Consider the following 19,439-nt stretch of genomic DNA (forward strand, 5'->3'; position numbering starts at 1 on the left):
AATGCCTTAAAGGCATGGAGTCACCTCTTGTATTTTATGTATCTTATCTCGGGACATGTGACTCTCAAAAGCACTGATTGTGGTATCAAGAAGTTGGAAGTGACCTAAGAGAGCTGTCACTAGGGAAGGAGCCAAAACGTGGTATTGGATGCATGCTCTGGAATTCTAGGCAGTTGTTAGAAGCAAGGAGCTAGATGACTCTATAGCAATGAGTATAACTTTGAAATATTATATTAAATGTTTCAAGATTAAGGGGGATCTGTACAGTAAAGTTTATAGAAATTTAAAATACAGATACACAAATAACCCTACAGATTTTTATGAGAATACAGACTACTGAAGTATAGGTATCAGCCATATTAGAAGGAAGTCCTCTGTAGGGGTAAAGACCGGGGCTGAGAATAACAGGGAGAAAATAAAATTACATTAAGGTTAAAGCCTTATATAGTACAATGAGTTAGTATGTCAGGAACCAAAGAGTATAATTAAATTAAGTCTCAGCAGTTGCTGTCCAATAAGAAAATAACGAAGAAAAACATGACACTATAGATCTTAAATTCACATTTTCACTAGATGGTTGACATACTGTCATGGCAAAGGCCCTCCTGGCACCGAGCAAGCTCATCGACTGTAGAAAGGTTATGCAGCATCACACTGATACCTTCCTAATTATGATACAGCTCCTAGGCTTTCAGTTATGCGAATAATCAAGACTCATGACAAAATGTGAGCTAAACTTCTACAGTACTAACTGAGCTCCATTTTGATCATTTTAATAATTGAGCTATTTTGTCACCATTCTTTATGTAGAATCTGCATTCTTCCTCTCTGAACTGGACACGGAGCATTGGCATATCCCTCTTTGCCCTGATGAGTAATAGTTACCACTGAACTTGTTCTCAGATAATGAGGAGTGTCTATGACTCAAACTGTTGACCAGCATTAGCCACTCTCATGTTAGTAGGTGGTGGTAGAGATGACATTTCAGCCACGGATGGTTCAGGTGATGAAAGTTTTCCTCCATTTCCTTATCCTAGAGGGATGCTGCCCTGCTCCTTTCTTGAGCTATACATTACAAATGGCCAAAGTGATTGAGTCAGGAGGGATTCAATGGCTTTATCATAAATTCAGTATGCAAGATAAACAAATGAGGAAGACCTCCAAGAATGTCAGTGCTAACCTAGAGGTAAAATTTTACAAGAGTGACAAACACCCACAACTGGCTTTCATGGACTTACGGCAATTTATTTGTTCAAATTAATTAATTTATTTTTAAAGACAGAGAGTGCATGTGCATGTGAGAGTGGGGGAGGGGTAGAGAGAGAGGCAGAGAGAGAGAACCCCAAGCAGGCTCCTCGCTGTCAGCATGGAGCCTGACATGGGACTCAGTCTCACAAACCATGAGATCGTGAAGTGAGCTGAAACCAAGAGTCAGCTGCTGAACCAACTGAGCCAGCCAGGTGCCCCAAGGACTTACAGCAATTTAAACCTCTGAATGGTAGCCAGCTGTGACAAACATCAAGATACACCACTCAAGTTCCTTCAAGAAAGGACTTGCTATTTATCTGCAAAGACTATGATTAGTAGATAGCCTCCAGCTTATATTTCCTTTAGGATCCCCTTTAAGAATTACTGCCAAGGTGTCACTCTAGCCAGGGAAGCCTTCAGTCAACAATAGAGCAAGGCAGTGGTGTAAGGGCCAAGCCATTCCTGCCCAGTGTAAGATCCTCTAACAGACAACTTGTGCCATTGCGTGGACAGTTTTCTCAGTTCTACATAATTATCTGATGACTCCCACCTGCCCAACCCTATTTCCTCCCCTTTTGTTTCTCCAAATATTCTCCCCTCAAAATCCTTTCAGACTTCCAACTCCATCTCAGATCTGCTTCCCAGAGAATTCTATCTGTGACACTGGTGGTGCTGATGAAAATTATCATTAATGTATTTTCATATTCCTGGAGAACTTGGTTGGACTCAAAGGGAAGGAATTCCGCAAAAGCTGTAAAAACATATAAAAACGTATGTGTGCCTAGGTGAGTTTTTATAAAGGGGTCTTAGCTTTTACAAAAATTCTTAAAGGCATCTGCCACATAGAATGATGATTATCAACCCTCCCAATGTCCATTCTTCCCCTCATTTTTAGCTGAGAACGGAAATGTCAAAATAAAGATTCTATTATCCAACTTCCCTTGCAGCAAGGCATGAACAGGTAGACATGTTACTAAATAGGAAGAGATCATCTCCATCCTCCTTCCATCAACATGATGACTAAAACTTCACCAGACATCCTGGAGTGTGAGGTGGAAGTCAAATGTTGAAGATGACAGGAGAGTAGTTTAGAAGTCTACATCCTTGGCAACATGGAGGCAATATTCTAGTTATGGATTGCCTAGGTTTGAAGGAAGGAGAAATAAACGACTACTTTGTTTAAACCATACTTATTCAGGATTCTCTGTCACTTCCAGCTAAATCTAACCCTAACCAATCCAATGTCCATGACCCCAAAAAGATTAAAAACTAATAATAATAATAATTCCTTAAATCAATCTAATTTGTAAACTTTTTTTTTGAGAGAGAGAGAGAGAGAGAGGAGAGAGAGAGCAAGCAGGGAAGGGGCAGAGGGAAAGGGAGAAAGAGAATCTTTTCTTATTATTTTAGAGAGAAAGAGATCACAAGAAGGGGAGATGGGCAGAGAGAGGGAGAGAGGGAATCCCAGGCAGGCTCCATACTCAGCATGGAGGCTGATGTGGGGCTTGAGACCATGACCCTGGGATCATGACCTGAGCGGAAATCAAGTCAGTCACTCAACTGACTGAGTCACCCAGGTGCCCCATAATTTGTAAACTTCTTGAGGTCAGAAGTATCTCTTATTCATACTGTACAACATTGTACCTGGGATCTAGTTGCAATTCAGTATGTATTTTGATCTTGAAAAAAACGCATGGTAAACGAAGCCCCACATATTGTCAGGAGCTGCACATTTCAGCTCAAAACTTTCCATTTAATTTGTTTCTAAATTGAATGAATGCCTCTCAAGCTATAAATCCCAGGAGGTGGGCTTTTGTCATCAAACTGTTGAATATGTCCCAAGATATCTATTTTAACCCCAGAATCTGATCTGGTTCCAATATTATTTCAGAGTTGATTTAAACTGTGTACAATTCTCCAACTTTTTAAAGTGGAATTGCCTTTTTATAATGGAAAAGATGCTCCCTTTATCGAATCTCTGTGAAACAACTAAGCAGATGACAAGCAGTCTGTCCCAAGATAGGGCTTTGGCTGGGAAATTACCATACGTTAGTGAACAACCACTTTCTCTACCCTGGTCAAAGCATAGCAGCCTAGGAACTCAAAAGAGCTAAAATAAGAATAATGAAAGTTGATACTGTATGACAATCACAGCCAAGAACATTTCAAAGTTTTTTTTTAAAGTTTTGGTATTCACCCATAACTTATTTTCAATCCATTTCCCACTATCCCACTAAATACCAGCTCTAGGTTACATTTGAGGTATAAAATCTCCCCAGTTTTCTACTATTAAATCCCATGTATTATTAAGATAAAACAAGTTCAGTTTGAACCAAGAGCCTCTGGCCAGTTTTGTATCTTTACAGGGAAAATCTGAAATTCGAGTAAAGCAATCATTTGAGTAAAGGCTTTGAAAATGAGTACTTTTCCTTTTATGGCAAGTTGTTCCAGTCACTTCTCTGTTCTCTGGCAAGTCTAAACGACAACCTAACCACTTTTGTACTTTGTTCAACTCTTGGATAAGAAAAGTTATTCAAGGACACAGTTCTAACGCTTGAAGTTCCATTGCTTTCGCCAGAATGAATTACAACCCCTGCAAGACGCAGAAAGAAAGTTACAACCGCTGATGTTTTCACTTCCTTCCACGCCGCCCCGGCCACCACAGAAGCCTCTCGAGGCTGGCCAGCTGTGTCAGCAAAGCCACACGACTGCCGTGCACTGACTCTGCCCCAGGATCCTGCCAGGACTTCCGTCCCAGCCCCTCGGCCGTTGTGTCATGTTTGGCTATGGTGGATCCTGTGCTGACACAGACTTGAAAATGTGTCTGCTGTGCCAGTGGCAAGCCTCACACGGTGCCTGTGACCAGGCTGCAGAAATCATCAAAGGAAGCCTTGCACTGCAGTAACAATTTTAAAAGAGAGAAAATCGCCCAGAAGTTTTAACATGGTCCACACCCTTGGAGACACCACATGGAGCCAGGCTGACTGGGTTTGAATCCCGGGTCTGTTATTATTCACCGTCTGATCTTCCATAAGTTGTGTGCCCCTCCATGCCTTACTCTCCTTATCTGTAAATTGAGGATCAGAGGCCCTAACTCTTAGGACTATTATGAAGACCAAAGGAATTAAAATTTGGAAAGCACTTGGAACAATGCCTGGCACACAGGAAGAATTACATAAGTGTGAGTTAAATACATTTTTTGTTTCAGTTTCATCCAATAGAGGATGCATCCAAGTCCTAGCTTCTCACATAGAAATGGGCCTTTAAATTCAAGTATGGCTTCTCTCAAGATTGTACTTTTGTTTCTATTTTCCAAGATAAAATTCATCACACATAAGTAAGATTCAATTTAGCTCATTTCAGCTGAGTCCTACTGCACCGTCAGTGACAAGGCACTGGGCATTGCAGAGCATGTCACAGCTGGTGCGGCAGCACCTGTCCTCAGGGACATTATAATCTGACAGAGGGAATAAGAAACTGTGTGATCTTAAGCAAGTCACTTAACCTTTCCTTCTGAGCTTGGCTGCACATGCCCCTGATTATAACTAATGTCAGAGGTATTTTCCAGCTTCTAAAACTTAAACAATTTAAAATAAAAGGCTGACAGCAAAGAAGGGAAGGAGAAATGCAAAGTGTGGGAAGGGCCCAAGGAGCAAGGATTATCAACTAGTATTCTCTAGGGTTAGCAGTAATATAATTCGTGCTGTCTCACCTTGAATAGTTGTCCCTTCCCCACTAACTCAAATCACTTAAGGCATGCAGATCAGGGTTAGGGAGAGTACTTTTTAGTTTAAATCAGTACAATTTAAATTGTGAGATATTTTCAAATTTTAATGGCTGAGCTTTAAAATATGGAGGTCATCAAGTGGAAGTCCCTTTTTAGCAGTACAGGGGAATGTTCTGCACCTGGCCTAAGTCATACAGGTCTCTATCTGAAGGAATCTAAGTTGCCCTGACCCTGGCTCCCATCAACTTAAGCAAGAGCTCTGGCGGTCTGGAAACTCCCTGTCGGAGGGGTGCCGCAAAGGTCTCACAGGAGCTCAACCAGCAGCTTTCGTGCACCACTATCCGAGCTGCTTTCCCAGCCACTGCTGTGAATCTGCTCAGCTTCTCTTCTTAGAATTTCCGCAGTGCTTCATCTGGATACAGCAATCTCTCCCTTAGCTGGGATAGGTGTCTTCAAGGCACTGTGCTCACTATGATGCCAATGACAGTTCCACCAAATGCTCAAGCTGCCTTGTGCTGCTTCCACGTGGAAGGTCCTCCTCCCTGGAGCTCCCTCAGACCCCACAGTCCTGCACAGGTGCACTCCTGGCTCTGTGAGGTGTCCAACCGCATGCTCATTATCGTGCAATGGGAGGAAACTGGCTCTCCTATTCATGTGAAAACTATTGGAATGGTCCCCAACAGCAGTGTGTCTTGGGTCCAAAAGTGTTGCAAGTTTTGGTAAGAAAATTATTTTGGGTGTTAGTTATACAATGCTCCTCCTCCCAATGACCCAAATGTGCTATCAGTGGTTAGGTGACAATCACATCCCTGCACGAGCTTCCAAAGATCTCCCTGCAGAGGTCCTTCCCTCTACACAGACTTCTGTCAGGACATTCACCAGTTCCCCCATGCCCAGACGTTTCTTCAACTTGGCAACAAACACGGGTCCTTTCCCAGGTATCTCCTCAATTCTTAAGAAAATAGGCTTCAAATAATATTGCTCAAGCTTTGAGGAGAAAATGCTTGATATCAATATTCAGGCAAACCTCTAGAGAGGTGGCTGACAAAAATTAGTAGGAAATAAAACTAGAAACGAAGTGTGGCAGCTTGCCCATTATTCCTCCAAAATCCAATCTTCCCTTCTTCCAAATTATGATAGCTGATCAGGGCATGAGGTTGCCCAGCCAAGAAGATTTTGCCCAGGGTCCATTGCACCCAAAAGTCACTATGTGGCTGAGTTCTCACCCACAGGACATGAGTGAAAGTCATATGTGTAATACTTGTGCCGCTTGCTTAAAAAGAAATCTATACTGCTCCCCAAACCTTTGCACTGAAAGTAACCACATTTCAGTCAGGCAGAATGGGACAGCACCCAATGGAAAATGAAGCAAAGGTAGGAAAAGAGAGATGGAATGAAGGAAAGGGGAAGGAGGGAAGGAGAGAGGAAGGAAAGACAGCTGTTTTCTTAAGCCCAAGAGTTTGTAGACTAGGATGAATATCTACTACAATTTCTTGTAAAGAGACAATGTTAACAATATTGTATTATGCACTTGAAAGCTGCTAAGAGAATAGATCTTAAATGTTCTCACCACACACACACACACACACACACACACACACACACACACAATTATGTGAGGTGATGGAGCTGTTAACTAACCTTATTGTGGCAATCATGTCACAACATATGCATGTATCAAATTATCACGTTGTACACCCTAAACTTACACAATATGTCAATTATATCTCAATAAAACCAGGGGAAGAAAGAGACAACAGTGGAGAGTCACTACAAGGAAGACCAACATAAGCATAAGAATGTCTTTTGAGACAAGAGACATTCAATTGTCTGGAAATTGAATATGTATGCAATTGGTTCTCAGACTTCACTGTGTGAATCACCTGGGGAGTTTGTTAATATAGATTTAGAGCTCGATCCCCTGAGATTCTGATTTCAGTCAACCTTTGGTAGAGGTCCTGGGACCACATTTTTAAAGTTCTGCTCTCAAAAGCCACAGTTGCTCCATCAAACACCCAAATATGTTTGCAGTACCTAGAAAAACCCACAGAAAAGTGGAATCAAAGAACTGAAGAGATATTGAGAATGGTAGAAATCTGTAAAAAGCCTCAGGAAATAATAGACTCATTTATTATCTTCCAGCCAACTTTACTCATAGGATGCTCTTCTAAGAAAATAGCATTTCCTGTATTTCCTCATAAAAGATATTTTCTACAGGGTATGAATTATTATTTCAATCTTTCTATTACTTGCTTGTTTACAAGTTCTTCTTATGATAAATATAACAAAGGGATTTTGTGGAATCATCTCTCCAAATTATTTTACATTCCTAATTATGGAAGCCTAAAAAAATGAAGTTCCCTCCATTTCTTTATGCCTGAATTTCTACACCATTCATGGAAAATAAAACTGCTTGATCTTAGTCCATATTAGAATCAGAGACTTAACAAATCATGAATTTCCTATCTGGTCACTTATTTTGATACAAGTTGTTTATAACTTGTTAATAGATAAATTGCCAATCCTGTACTTGCCTCAACTTCTAAAATTTAAGCAAGAGTAGATTTAAACCATCACCTATCCAAGGCAGAGTCAAGCATGTTACCTAATCCAGAGGTTCTTAAAGGGTGGAACCCAGACCAGTAGCCACAGCAGCAGCATCTGAGAATTTGTCCTAGTCCAATCCCTTACCATGTGTCATCCATACTACAGGAGAAGCCTCTGTGTAGTCTCCCTGTCTTTAATTTTGCTCCTTCGGTAGCTACCCTCCATGGAGACTCCAGGGCTAAATGCTAATACCGATGAATTTTACTAAGTAAAATCTTTCAAAGGCCTACAGGATAAAATCTAAATGCCCTAACTTGTCAAAAAAAACCTTTTATTATCTGGCCCTCCTTCCAGGCTTTAAGCCTTGATAAGCAAAACTCTTTCACCCATTCTAATGTCTGCTTACTTTTGCATATGCTGTTCCCTCTGCATGCAAAGGAATACTTAAGGCAGAAACTTTGACATGTAAATTTGTTCTTATCTATTCACCAAAGCAGAGTTTCTTCTCCTTAATCTTCCCCGCTCCAACCACTGCTGTCACCTCATGCACACCCTGCAGCAAAAACAAAATCCTATTCATTTGTACAAGTTAGTCAAGTCTTACTTCCTCTGGGCAGCCTCCCTTGATGGCTCCAGGCAGATTCAGCTACTCTGTCCTTCTCCCTCTAAGGCATTACAAAAAATCTCTTCTGAAGCTGTTTTTGGTCTTCTGCAATTTACAATATGACGTTCTTTCTATTGAGGACAGGGACTGTGTTTTGTTCCATTCTGGAGTCTCAATAACCCCAGCATGTAGCACAATGCACATGAAACAAAGAAACCAAATGATGTTGTTACTTGGTAAAACTGATGAATGAATGAAGGAGTCAATGAATAAAAAATAAGGAGAGGAAAGGAAAATACCTTGGGCTTTGAGGTAATTTACAACCTGGACTTCTATATTCTGCTACATTATTTTCCAGATTGCAAACCAGTGGCCAGCAATCCAATACTCTCCAAGGACATGTCTTATTTCAACACCACAGTGTTTAAATTTTTTCAAATGCCTTTGATGGGGCATGCACCCTCTTTTGAGCATCTAGTCCCCCTTCATCCATTTTTGTCTTGCTTCTTTCTACCAGAGTCACACATTCATGTCACCATCTTGGCTCATGAAGGCATGTGAGTCAGCCACCAGACTTATCCTTTTTTCTGGACCTGATCCTTGGCTTCTGTTTCTTGGCCACAGCTCTTGCACTCCAACCCAGCTGCTGCCCAGGTCTTCCCTTCTGCCTCTGACTAGCATGCTTAGATATGCAAGTACACATGCCAGAACTCTCAGCATCATTCTTCGGTGCTCATGGTGAGCCTCTCTGAGTTTGAAACCTGATGTTTCTCTAAGGTGGTGCCTTCCAGTGGTCCCAGTTCAGGGTTCTCCTATCTCTTAATGCATGTGGGGTGAACTTTAGGGTATAAACACCAGCTCTGACACATTCAAATTGTGTGCCCTTGGAACTCTATTTCTAACCTTCAGTTTCCTCATCTGTAAGTGAAAAATCATGTCCTCCTTGTAGATTTGTTGGAAGGATTAAGTGAGAAATTATAAGTTAGATCATATTGTATAGTTTTTGCAAACTAGTAGAGACTTATTAAATTTGTCTTCTTCAAGTTCGCTAATGCAACGCAGTCTGATAACATAACCAAAGAGCTTCTACTATGTGTTGGTCGGTTTAAATGCAGATTTCCATGAATCCTTACAAAATAACCACCACAACTGTGAGCTGGTACTATTATTCCCATTTTACTTAAAAGGAAATTGAAGCTCAGAGAAGTTAAAATATTTGCCCATCGAAATAAATGTTGTAAGTCAGTCAGAATGCTATAAACAATGAAAGTATTTTTTAAAATCATCTTACAAGGAATTAGAAAGTTAATAACCCCAGGGTTGGGTCAATGAATTCAACCAAGTAGGGGCACTAGGTCAGGGTCCCAGGCATCTTCTTGTTGCCCGCCTTCTTGGTCAGAAGATAACTATGACCATTTTATCCATTTATAGCTCCAGTTTAGGAATAAGTAAGGGCAGTGGCAAAAAGAAAATGACTTTCTCCTCATGTTGTTCTCTCCCGTTTTAGGAAAATATTTTCTAGAAATGCCCCAGGAGCTTTCCCTTATAGCTGAATGGACCTAAGTGGTTCACACTGCCTCATTGGAGGGGAGACTGGGGAAGCTACAATCTTACTTTCTCAGCCTCTCTGTGTGAAGCTGGGAAAAGCAGAGGAGGCTGGGAATTGGGCTTTGATGGGCTGAACCAGTGTCTCCCACAGAAAGACTAGGACAACCAGGATTCCAGGACAAGCCTGTTTGACCTCAAAGGTTGTATCCCTTTCACTGCTCTTTTGCTATACAAAATGTAAATTGTTTTATAGAAATTTAACATATTAATACAAAATCCAAACTAAGGTTTCTTTTATCATTCTGAATTCTTTCAAAGAAAGCCTGATATCTCTCTCTAGTGACCTATGATAAAAATGACATATTATAAATAAACTACCGTAACTTTATAGAATGGGGATAGAACTCTCTTGAAATTTGTTTTCCCTTTGATATCAAAAATATAAGTGATGTTATAAAGCAAGAGTCATCAAATTGGCAACAGACTTCAGATGTATTTAAATTGGAGGAGGATGGATTACACGTTTTTCAGAGATCCATTTTATATTTTTTGTCATAAATTCATGTAACCTAGGTAACATGTTTCCACTACATCTTTCAACCAAATACGTCTTCAACATTTTCAAAGTTCAAGCCAGAATCTTATTCCAAAGGATTTTTGTGTTTATTTGAGGACCAGAGTTACATTTCAAATTATTTTAGCAATCTACTAATATTCATCAAGATGTGAACATATAGAAGAGTAGAATATTTTAATCAAGTTTTTTAAGGATATTACATTTACTTAACTCAGTTGCACGGCTGAAATGCAATTCAGATCCAAGTTATATTTCAAAATTAAAATTGCCATTCAGTTTTAAAGGAAATAATTGCCTTTGTTTTATTAAAAGCAAAAAAGAAGTAAAAGTCTGCCTATTTGAAAATTAGCAAAAGGTTAGTTAATTTAGGGCATAAGAGAACCATTCCCTCATTTAATCTAAACAATCATAGTTAACTATACTAGTTGTCAATAATGGAGTAGATTCTCTGGTTTAATATTTCATATTGTGATTCGTGGAATCACCTTCTCTGTGTTATTGGTATAATAAGGAAGGAGTGGAGTATAAATATTATGCTCAGATTTGTCATGTAAAAACAAGACATTTACAAAAGAACATTAAAGCGATATTATCTGCAGGGGTGCTAAAAACTCCCCCATTAAAAGAAATAAAAAATCCTTCAAGTATCTGATGAAAACAAGGTTTATACTAGAGATGGTTACAAAATACCAAATGAATGCTAACTATGGTTATTGATCTCAATGTTGCCTGGTGAGCTGCACTGTTTAAAGCTGCATTCATTAGAAATGCATTTAGCTCTTTGCAACAGAAAACCAACTAAGGCTAGCTTCCCTATAGAAGAGTGCATTGTTTTACACAAGAAATTGAGAAAAGGCAGTCCAGGGCAGGATGGCACCTATGTGATCTCATCAGGGGCCCAGATCCACAAATCTTAATGTGCAGCCTTCGTCCTCATGATCACAAGGTAGTAGCTTCACTGCCAGGTAATGATTCTCATTCCAGATGGGATGAAGAGGGAAGGGGGGTGTGAGGTCTGGCCAGCAGTCCTAAAGACACCATTCTAAAATTTTATAACACAATTTCAAACCATCAATTCTAGTCCTCTCATTTTTCAGTGAAAAAAACTAAAACACTGCGAGATCAAATGGCTTGCCCTAGGAGGCCCAGCTGTTACAGTTAGAACAAGAATAAGTCCTTCTAGTCCTTGGGCTGATGTCATCTCTCCTGCACCCACCACTTTCTGGCTGTTCAGTAGGCCTCCTTTGGAACGCTAGTAATGATGGCACTGGGGACCTCTCCATACACCGAAGGGGACATGTTAGGAAAGGGTTGAATCACTGATGCATAAGAACCTTTATAGTATGGATACCAGGCTAGGGGGGCATTCTTCTCTCTCATCCTTCTCTGTAATTCCATCTTTTTCTATCGTCTATAGAGTCAGCTCTCAGCTCCTTGGAAACAAAAGGCCATTGCATAAGTATCCCTTGGTTCCAGAAAGCAGAGTGGTCACAGTTATAATGATCCTGATGGTGAAGGTGGTTAGGAGGTGTGGAGGAAAGAGAACCCAACTTATTTTAAAAGTGGATGTTCTTGGTATCTATTTTCCTCAGCTGTGTGCACATCAAAGGGCAGGGACAAATGCAATGGTCTTCTATGACATCCTATAACCACATAAACAGAAAAGAGAGCTCATCATTATCATTGAAAGTATATAGGTGGCCTAATACCTCAACCACTACCAAGCAGGTTATGTAGCTCTGGTTTGACCGAAATGAGGGCCGAATTCCTGCTATCAAAATAACCGGGTCACATGGCTCAATAGGATGGCAGTCAACGGACAGAGGAGCCATGTTGTTCGTCAGAACTCCACTTGAGGAAGCTGAGACACGTCCTGCTATGTGTGGCGGCAGATGGCCTCAGCATGCCTTCATGCTTGGTCAGATGTTATTAATCTATGACCAGAGGAGCAGGTGGCAACCCGGGACCGCACGATTTCCTTCAGAAGTCACCAGAGCTACACAAAAGTGGGGACTGTCTCAACATGGTAGAATCTCCATAGCGCTTATTTTTTAATAATTGTACTTTTTAGGCAAATGGAAATGAGGAACTGACATTTTATCTCCATTTTGCTGAGGTCTGGGAAAGACTCCATAGAATATTTAAGTGAGTAATCATTCACTTAAATACTCACCGGACAAAAGTAATTCTAAAATAGAACATTAACTCCACATTTAAAGAAAAATTCATTAAACCTGAGTAGTTTGTTACCATGAAATGCATTTGATTATGTTTTATAGCATGAATGAATAGTAGTTTCCCCAGTATAAAGCATTCAGCCAAATGTTTTACAGATTAAGGTGCATTAGGAATGCAAATTATTCCAAGCCAAAGATGATTTCCTTCCTGGTTCACCTCTCTATAGCCCTAGGATATCACCCTAGGACCTGACAGATCAACACCTCCATGAGTCTTCCTAGAGGAAGGCTCCTAATAGGCCTGGTCAGTCCACACTGATATATTTCAGTAAAGCAGTTAAAATAGCAGCATCACAAATTAAAACCTTAAATTTATTACCTACAGTTATTAAAATGCCATGGTCAGATGCTGTTCAGCATCCCTCAAACAGCTTTCTTTTCATATTATTATTTGTATTAGTGAAAGCCATTTAAAAATGAAATCCCATTTCAATTTATCTTTGTGTTTAGATTGTTGTTCCAGCCTAGGAAAAAAAAGAAAAAAACTAATCCCTTTACAAATGAAAATTGCCTTCTTGTGTTCTGAACTAATTTAATCTAAATTGTTAACTCTGCAGAAGGTGCACTCAGAAGAGAGAAATCTCATCCCAAGGGCTAGAGGGGTAACAGGTTTATCTTACTTATGCATCTGGTGCCCTAATTCACAAGGGCTCTGAAACTCTGGACTTACCACTCAGCTCACAGCCGGCAGCAGCCCCCTTCCATTCAATAAATTCTGCAGTGGCAACGCAATAAGATAATAAGCTCAACCCAGTGGAGTATCCAAGATAAATACAGAGCTACGACATAAACCCGTAGCGATTGGAAAGGAGCAGCTGTTCAGTATCACGGGGAAACTGCCTGGGGTGGAAGTTTGGGAAGTATGAGGAAGGAGACCTGGAAAGACAACTTCGATTCACCCAACCTGCAAAGGGAAAATGCAGCATTCCAAAGCAAACAGCTCTGAATCATAAGTATGAAGTCTGGTTTTCCTCCGTGAACGAAGACCACAATCTGTTTATTTGTATGTCTTAGACTCACCTCTGCAAAAACACACACATGACTGTTAAAGTTTTATATTTGGCGCAAAATGCTGAATGTTCTCTTAGGTGGACCCACCCAAGAGCTGTCCCTCCATCTTGGGTCAACAGAGAGCCCCACAGCCGATGCCCTAGGTCACTTCTTTTCCACTCTCCCTGTAAAGCGGCATTATATTTGGGAATTCGGAAACCAGACCCTGACAGGAGTTTTCAACAGCGTCAACATGACTCCTGTCTACAAGGAAGTAGTTCCCTGCCACTCTTCCTCTTTAAGTTTAGCCTATGACACAATTAGAGAACTCCACTTTAACCAGATTGTGGTAAATAATTTCATCATAATTTGCTTTCTAATTTCAACTGAATTGAATGAGGACACATGGAAGTCCTGTTAAAATTTTCCCCAAACCTAGACCTTGAATGAAGCGTCCCAGGCAAGTTTGTTCCTGCCTGAATATTTGTTTCATAGCCCTTGAGAAACTTCTGTCAAAGTAAAGCTGTTCGACAGGTTCATGTTTGGGAACTTTGGTAAACTCCACTCTTAGCAGCAATTACAGCACCTGCTAAAAATAATTTATAGAGACACACAAAGCCGGAATGTGAGGGTGAGCAGTTGCACAGTTTCTGCCTCCAATGAGCAAGATAACCAGCTTGTCATTGTGGTTGATTAACTCAACAAAACTACTGAATACTTGACTAACTCTGAAGCAGGTTGGATGTTAAATAAGAAGATATGTGATGTGTTGTAGCCACCAGGGTGGATCCCATCCCTCTCTTTATTTAAGGAAGTCTATGTTCACCCATGAATTCAGTACCATCAGGAATACAGGGGGTTGTCTGGAATTATGTCCTCACTCTGGCTTATAACAAAGGTGCTTCAGCAGAAAACAAGGAGCTTGAGCAGGCACTAGATGGGTCCAGTGCATCCAGGATGGCAGATCATGTCCACCTGATGACATAAGACCAGTGAGATGATAAATACAATGTGATGTGGTTGCTGAAAACTAGGCTTGTTAAAGCATCCACCACTTGCAAGTTTTACAAGCTTGGACACGTAAAGCTCCTTTTAACAGTTTTCCCATCTGTGAAATATGGAAAATAACTTATGAGATTGTTGTCAGGAGTAAACAATACACAAAATGCTCAGCACAGTGTCTTGTTCAGAAGGTGTTTTAATGAACCTTACCTTTCCATTCAAATCAGATAACCCTCCCTCCCTGTAGTATGACAAAAAATGAACCCTCCCAAAGGTATCCATATTCTGATGTCCGGAACCTATGAATGTAAATTATTTGCTAAAAAGAAACTTTCAAACCGTTAAGGATTTTGAGAGGAGGAGATTTTCCTAGAGCATATGTATGGGTCTTAAATCTAATCACAAGCATCATTACAAGAAAGGCAAAAGGAGAGTACGTACGCAGAAGAGGAGACAACAATAGCCACAAGAGCAGAGAGGGGAGTGGTGTGGCCATGAGCCAAGGAGATCCAGTAGCCACCAGAAGCAGGAAGAGGCAAGGAGTGATTCTTCTCCAGGGCCTCCAGAGAGAGCACAGTCCTGGGGACACCTGAATCTGGGGCTATGAAACTGATTTCAAATTTGGGCCCCCACAGCTATGAGAGAATCCATTCCTGCTGTTTTAAACCACTAAATTTACAGTGATTTGTTATAGCAGCTACAGGAATCTAACACCTTCCCCAACTTCATCAATGTCACGCATCGTGGTACATTGGCCACCTTCTTTTCAAGGCCCTTTGCTATCTACAAATACAGCCATCTTGTCGATTTCATGAAACCCAGTGCAAAAAAAAAAAAAAGTTTGGAGTACCCCCCCCCCCCGCAAAAAAGTGTTCGTTTCCCCTTTCACTGCAATTTTCACCTCAATATAAGGAGAAAATCCCGGGTGCTTTGTGATACACTACACCACAGATTGTGTTGGTTAGGAGGCATTTTTACAGCCTACACCACCTAATTCCAATGGAAAGCCCACCACTTGTTTGCTCCCAGCCCCCCCCCCCCCCACTTAGGAGGGCAGTGCCAGCAGTGCCCCAGAGCGTCTCTGGCTGGTGCCGGTGGGACCAGCTTGTCCTGGGCAGAAGAATCACACATTTTCTCCTAAACTGGTTTTCCATGGACATCAAAAAAATTCACTGAGATGATTTTAAGTAATATAGCAGATGGTTGTCAGTGGTACTTGGACACAGAGTTACACAGCATCATTTCAATTCTCTTTCAATCTCTTTTACATAAGGGGAAAATAGAATAGTATTTATATTTATTATGGCCTCCTAATTATTACAAAGGTGTCTCTTTCTTAATCATTTATGATGATTGTGCAAAGCTTCATTTTTAAACAAATGTATCTAAGTGAACACAGTGAATCAATGTAAACAAAAGTATTAAATAAATGACACCAGGAGTAGTCATAGTAAAGATAGTCCTCTAATGCTTAAAGTTTGGGGCACAGCACCCTAAAAAGATAGGAACTTCTATGAAATCCAGGAAAGATTGCATCCAACCCCAAAGTTTCCCAGGCATATTCCAATTAACAACAATACCTTAATCCCAGGACCGTCTTCCCCTAAACTGCTCTCAGGCAGTTTCATTAGATTCTGCCTGAGAAACCCAAAGTGTAGTTGAAGACTGCTATTCACCTGGGAAGCCCTCTGGACATTCACACCATCCTGATCAGAATAAATTGTGTGGCTGAAGGGACTTGCGGTTTTTCTGTTTTATTTTTCTTAAGTTTACTTATTTATTTTGAGATAGAGAGAGGGCGGGGGGAGGGAGAGAGAATCCCAAGCAGGCTCCACGCTCAGTGCAGAGCTCAATGTAGGGCTCAATCTCATGACTATAAGGTCATGACCTGAGCCAAAATCAACAGTTGGCCACCTAACTGACTGAGCCACCCAGGTGCCCCTAAGGGATTTGTGTTCTAATGGTTATTTTAAAAGAAAGATGCAGTAATCTTAAATAATTCAGGAGTTATATAATTATAGTAAGGTTTACATAGAAAACAAAACAAAAACCACTTAGATGATTTTGGTTGAGTCATACTTCACTCTGGTTAGGGAAAATGATAATAACATATTTAGGGGTGCCTGGGCAGCTCAGTTGGTTAAGCAACCGATTTCAGCACAAATCATGATCTTGCGGTTCATGGGTTCAAGCCCCGTGTTGGGCTCTGTACTGACAGCTCAGAGCCTGGAGCCTGCTTCAGATTATGTCTCCCTCTCTCTCTGCCCCTCCCCCACTCATGCTGTCTCTCTCTCTCTCTCTCTCTCTCTCTCTCTCTCAAAAATAAACATTAAAATAATAATAATAATAATAATAATAATAATAATAATACATCTAGAACTTATTTGTCCCCCTATGGATGGTAACAAAACTATACTCCAGTACCTTCAAGGCACAGAAAAAGAAAATTACTTCCAGTCTTTGAGATACTTACATTATACTCATGTGCAGGGAAAACCTTGCTCCCTTGATTTATCTATAAAGATTTGGCTACCCTCCTGAGTCCCACCTACATGGTGGCAGAGAAAATAACTAGGACTAATTAGTCCAATAGAGTGTTCCCAGGCCAAACCCATCACTGAAACATCAACTTAGGCCACACAGTTGTCTTTTGATAAAAGCTGCTCTTTATCCTTATTCCTTCCTTTCTCAAGTTAGCAGCAGGTATATGACAGAGATTGACAGGTGTTGCAGCAGTGGGCGAAGGGCATGTATGTATTTATGTTTCTTGTGTAATTCTCCTCATCGCTGAGCCTTCTAACAAGGCTTTACTGAATAGTAAAGATTAGTCCATCATTTATCTACCTCTTCATTCAACTAGGCTTCCGCAGGCTGCTTTAGTTTACTCTTCATAATGGTATGGACATCCTGAGGTCTGGCCCAGGCAGCCTTCACTATAGGCCTTGGTTAGAAGACCACTTCATTCTTAACAATGATTATTCTCCAGACTCAGACACCAGATTGTCTGTTTTCAGATCACTGCTTCCTTTCTGAGACCTTATGCAAGCTATTTAATATCCTTGTGTCTGAGTTTCCACATCTATAAAATGAGAGGATAGTAATAATACCACCTACCTCTCAGAATTGCTATGAGGATGAATTAATAAAGATAAAATATTTTGAGCAAGAATCTGACACATGTAAGTGTTATATAAGTGTTTACTATAAGTGTTATCATTGTGTGCTAGGAAGGTGTCCAGCCAGAGAATCAGCTTATTTCTATATCTCCCACAGGAGCACGTGAGAACCTATAGATTCTATTTAGATCACACACTTGCCAAAGGAAAATCCAGATCTTCGCTATGTTAGGCCATGGAGCATTCTCAGTTACGACCAGTTCCAGGTTTGTAGAGAGCGAAGTGCGAGGAAGTCTTCTAGAGTCCCAAAAAGAATCAAGGAAACTCTGTCAGCATCATTCCCTTTTTCTTGTCTAATCACCATGCCCAGGCCAAAACCAGAGAAATGACCTAGGGCTCAGTCTCACCTTATCTCTCTCACCTCTCACCCTTATCCTCCCCCATAATCCTCAAACTGCTATCAGGAACTTGTCTCTTACTTTTTTCCTCCTGTCTTCTTTCCCCTACACCAGATCTTCCTCTTCCAGGCTCCAGGTTTGTTGGGTATGGGACAATGGTGAAGGAGTGAAGGAGAACTTACTAACAATGAGAACTAAATCAAGAAGCTTTCTAAAATATCATACACACTGCGCTACTTTGTAACCTAAAATATAGCAAGAACCATCTTCAAATACTCGGCGATAGAAGGAAAAAGGTAACAACAACTCTTTTAGTCTGGGGACTGGGATTCAAAGAAGAAGCAGGAATCCACGATAGGTCAGCCCATGGAAGTCATTTCCTGAAGAGATATCTCCAGGCCTTCTTCCAATGATTCTTAGGGAGAAGGGAACATTTTAACTAGAAATAAAGTGTTGATTCTGGGTAATTATAAACTAAGATTTTCTAACAAAATTGGTTGTAAGATGGATCTTTCAAAACTATAACGAACAAAACAGGAAACGCAGCACCTTAATGAGATACAATCTAGTGTCAGGGTTCTTTACAGACATTTTCTACAGGAAATGACAACTTCTAGAGTTCATGATCAATATATATATATATATATATTTTTTACATTATGCCAAAAAAAACTAGCCTAAAAAAAAGGAGAATCACTCAGCTCCTTGTAGGGCCCTCCTGTGATTTAACAAGGTAGAGCACCCATACACATTCAAGACTTTCCTATTCAACACCGTGCAATATCATGAAGAACCATGCTGTTCCAATACAAAAAAAAAAACAAAAAAACAAAAAACAAAAAAAGTGCTTTGGAACTTCTCCAAGCTACTCCAACTAAAACATAAAAATAGAGACTATTCCATACAATAGATGAATCTAGAAATACAGACATCTCCAAGCTTATTAGCTGTAAATCACCATGAAAACCACCCTCCAACAATCTGCAGTGTCTCCTAATAAGCAGACGTCACTGCCAATAATTTCAGATATAAACTACACTGTCTCTTCGATTAACACTGCAGCCACAACTATATTGTACACTTGATTTTCAGAGGCTCTATGTGTGTGTCCGTGTACATAATGAAAAAGTTAAACAGGCTCAAAGTCAGAAAGAAAACTTTGGTAACTCTAATTGTGTTCCCATTTCTGTCTGCAAGGTCATTCATTAACTGCAATTTTATGAAAGTGGCAGGCCCAACTCATTAAAGCTATTGGTGTTTTTAAAATGGAAATGGTTCATAACAGTTTAACAGAAGAAAAAAGCCCTGGGGTCATGCAGAAGTTTCTTCATTAAAAGAAAATTAACCCTGAATTTGTAGTGCCATGATTTAATAAGCAATGGTAATGCTTGCCCCAAATTTACAAGATCAAAAAAGTACCATATGGCTTGATTATATGCAGTAAT

This window comes from Felis catus, chromosome C2 (genome assembly GCF_018350175.1).
Source record: "Felis catus isolate Fca126 chromosome C2, F.catus_Fca126_mat1.0, whole genome shotgun sequence".
NCBI classification, from domain to species: Eukaryota; Metazoa; Chordata; class Mammalia; order Carnivora; family Felidae; genus Felis; species Felis catus.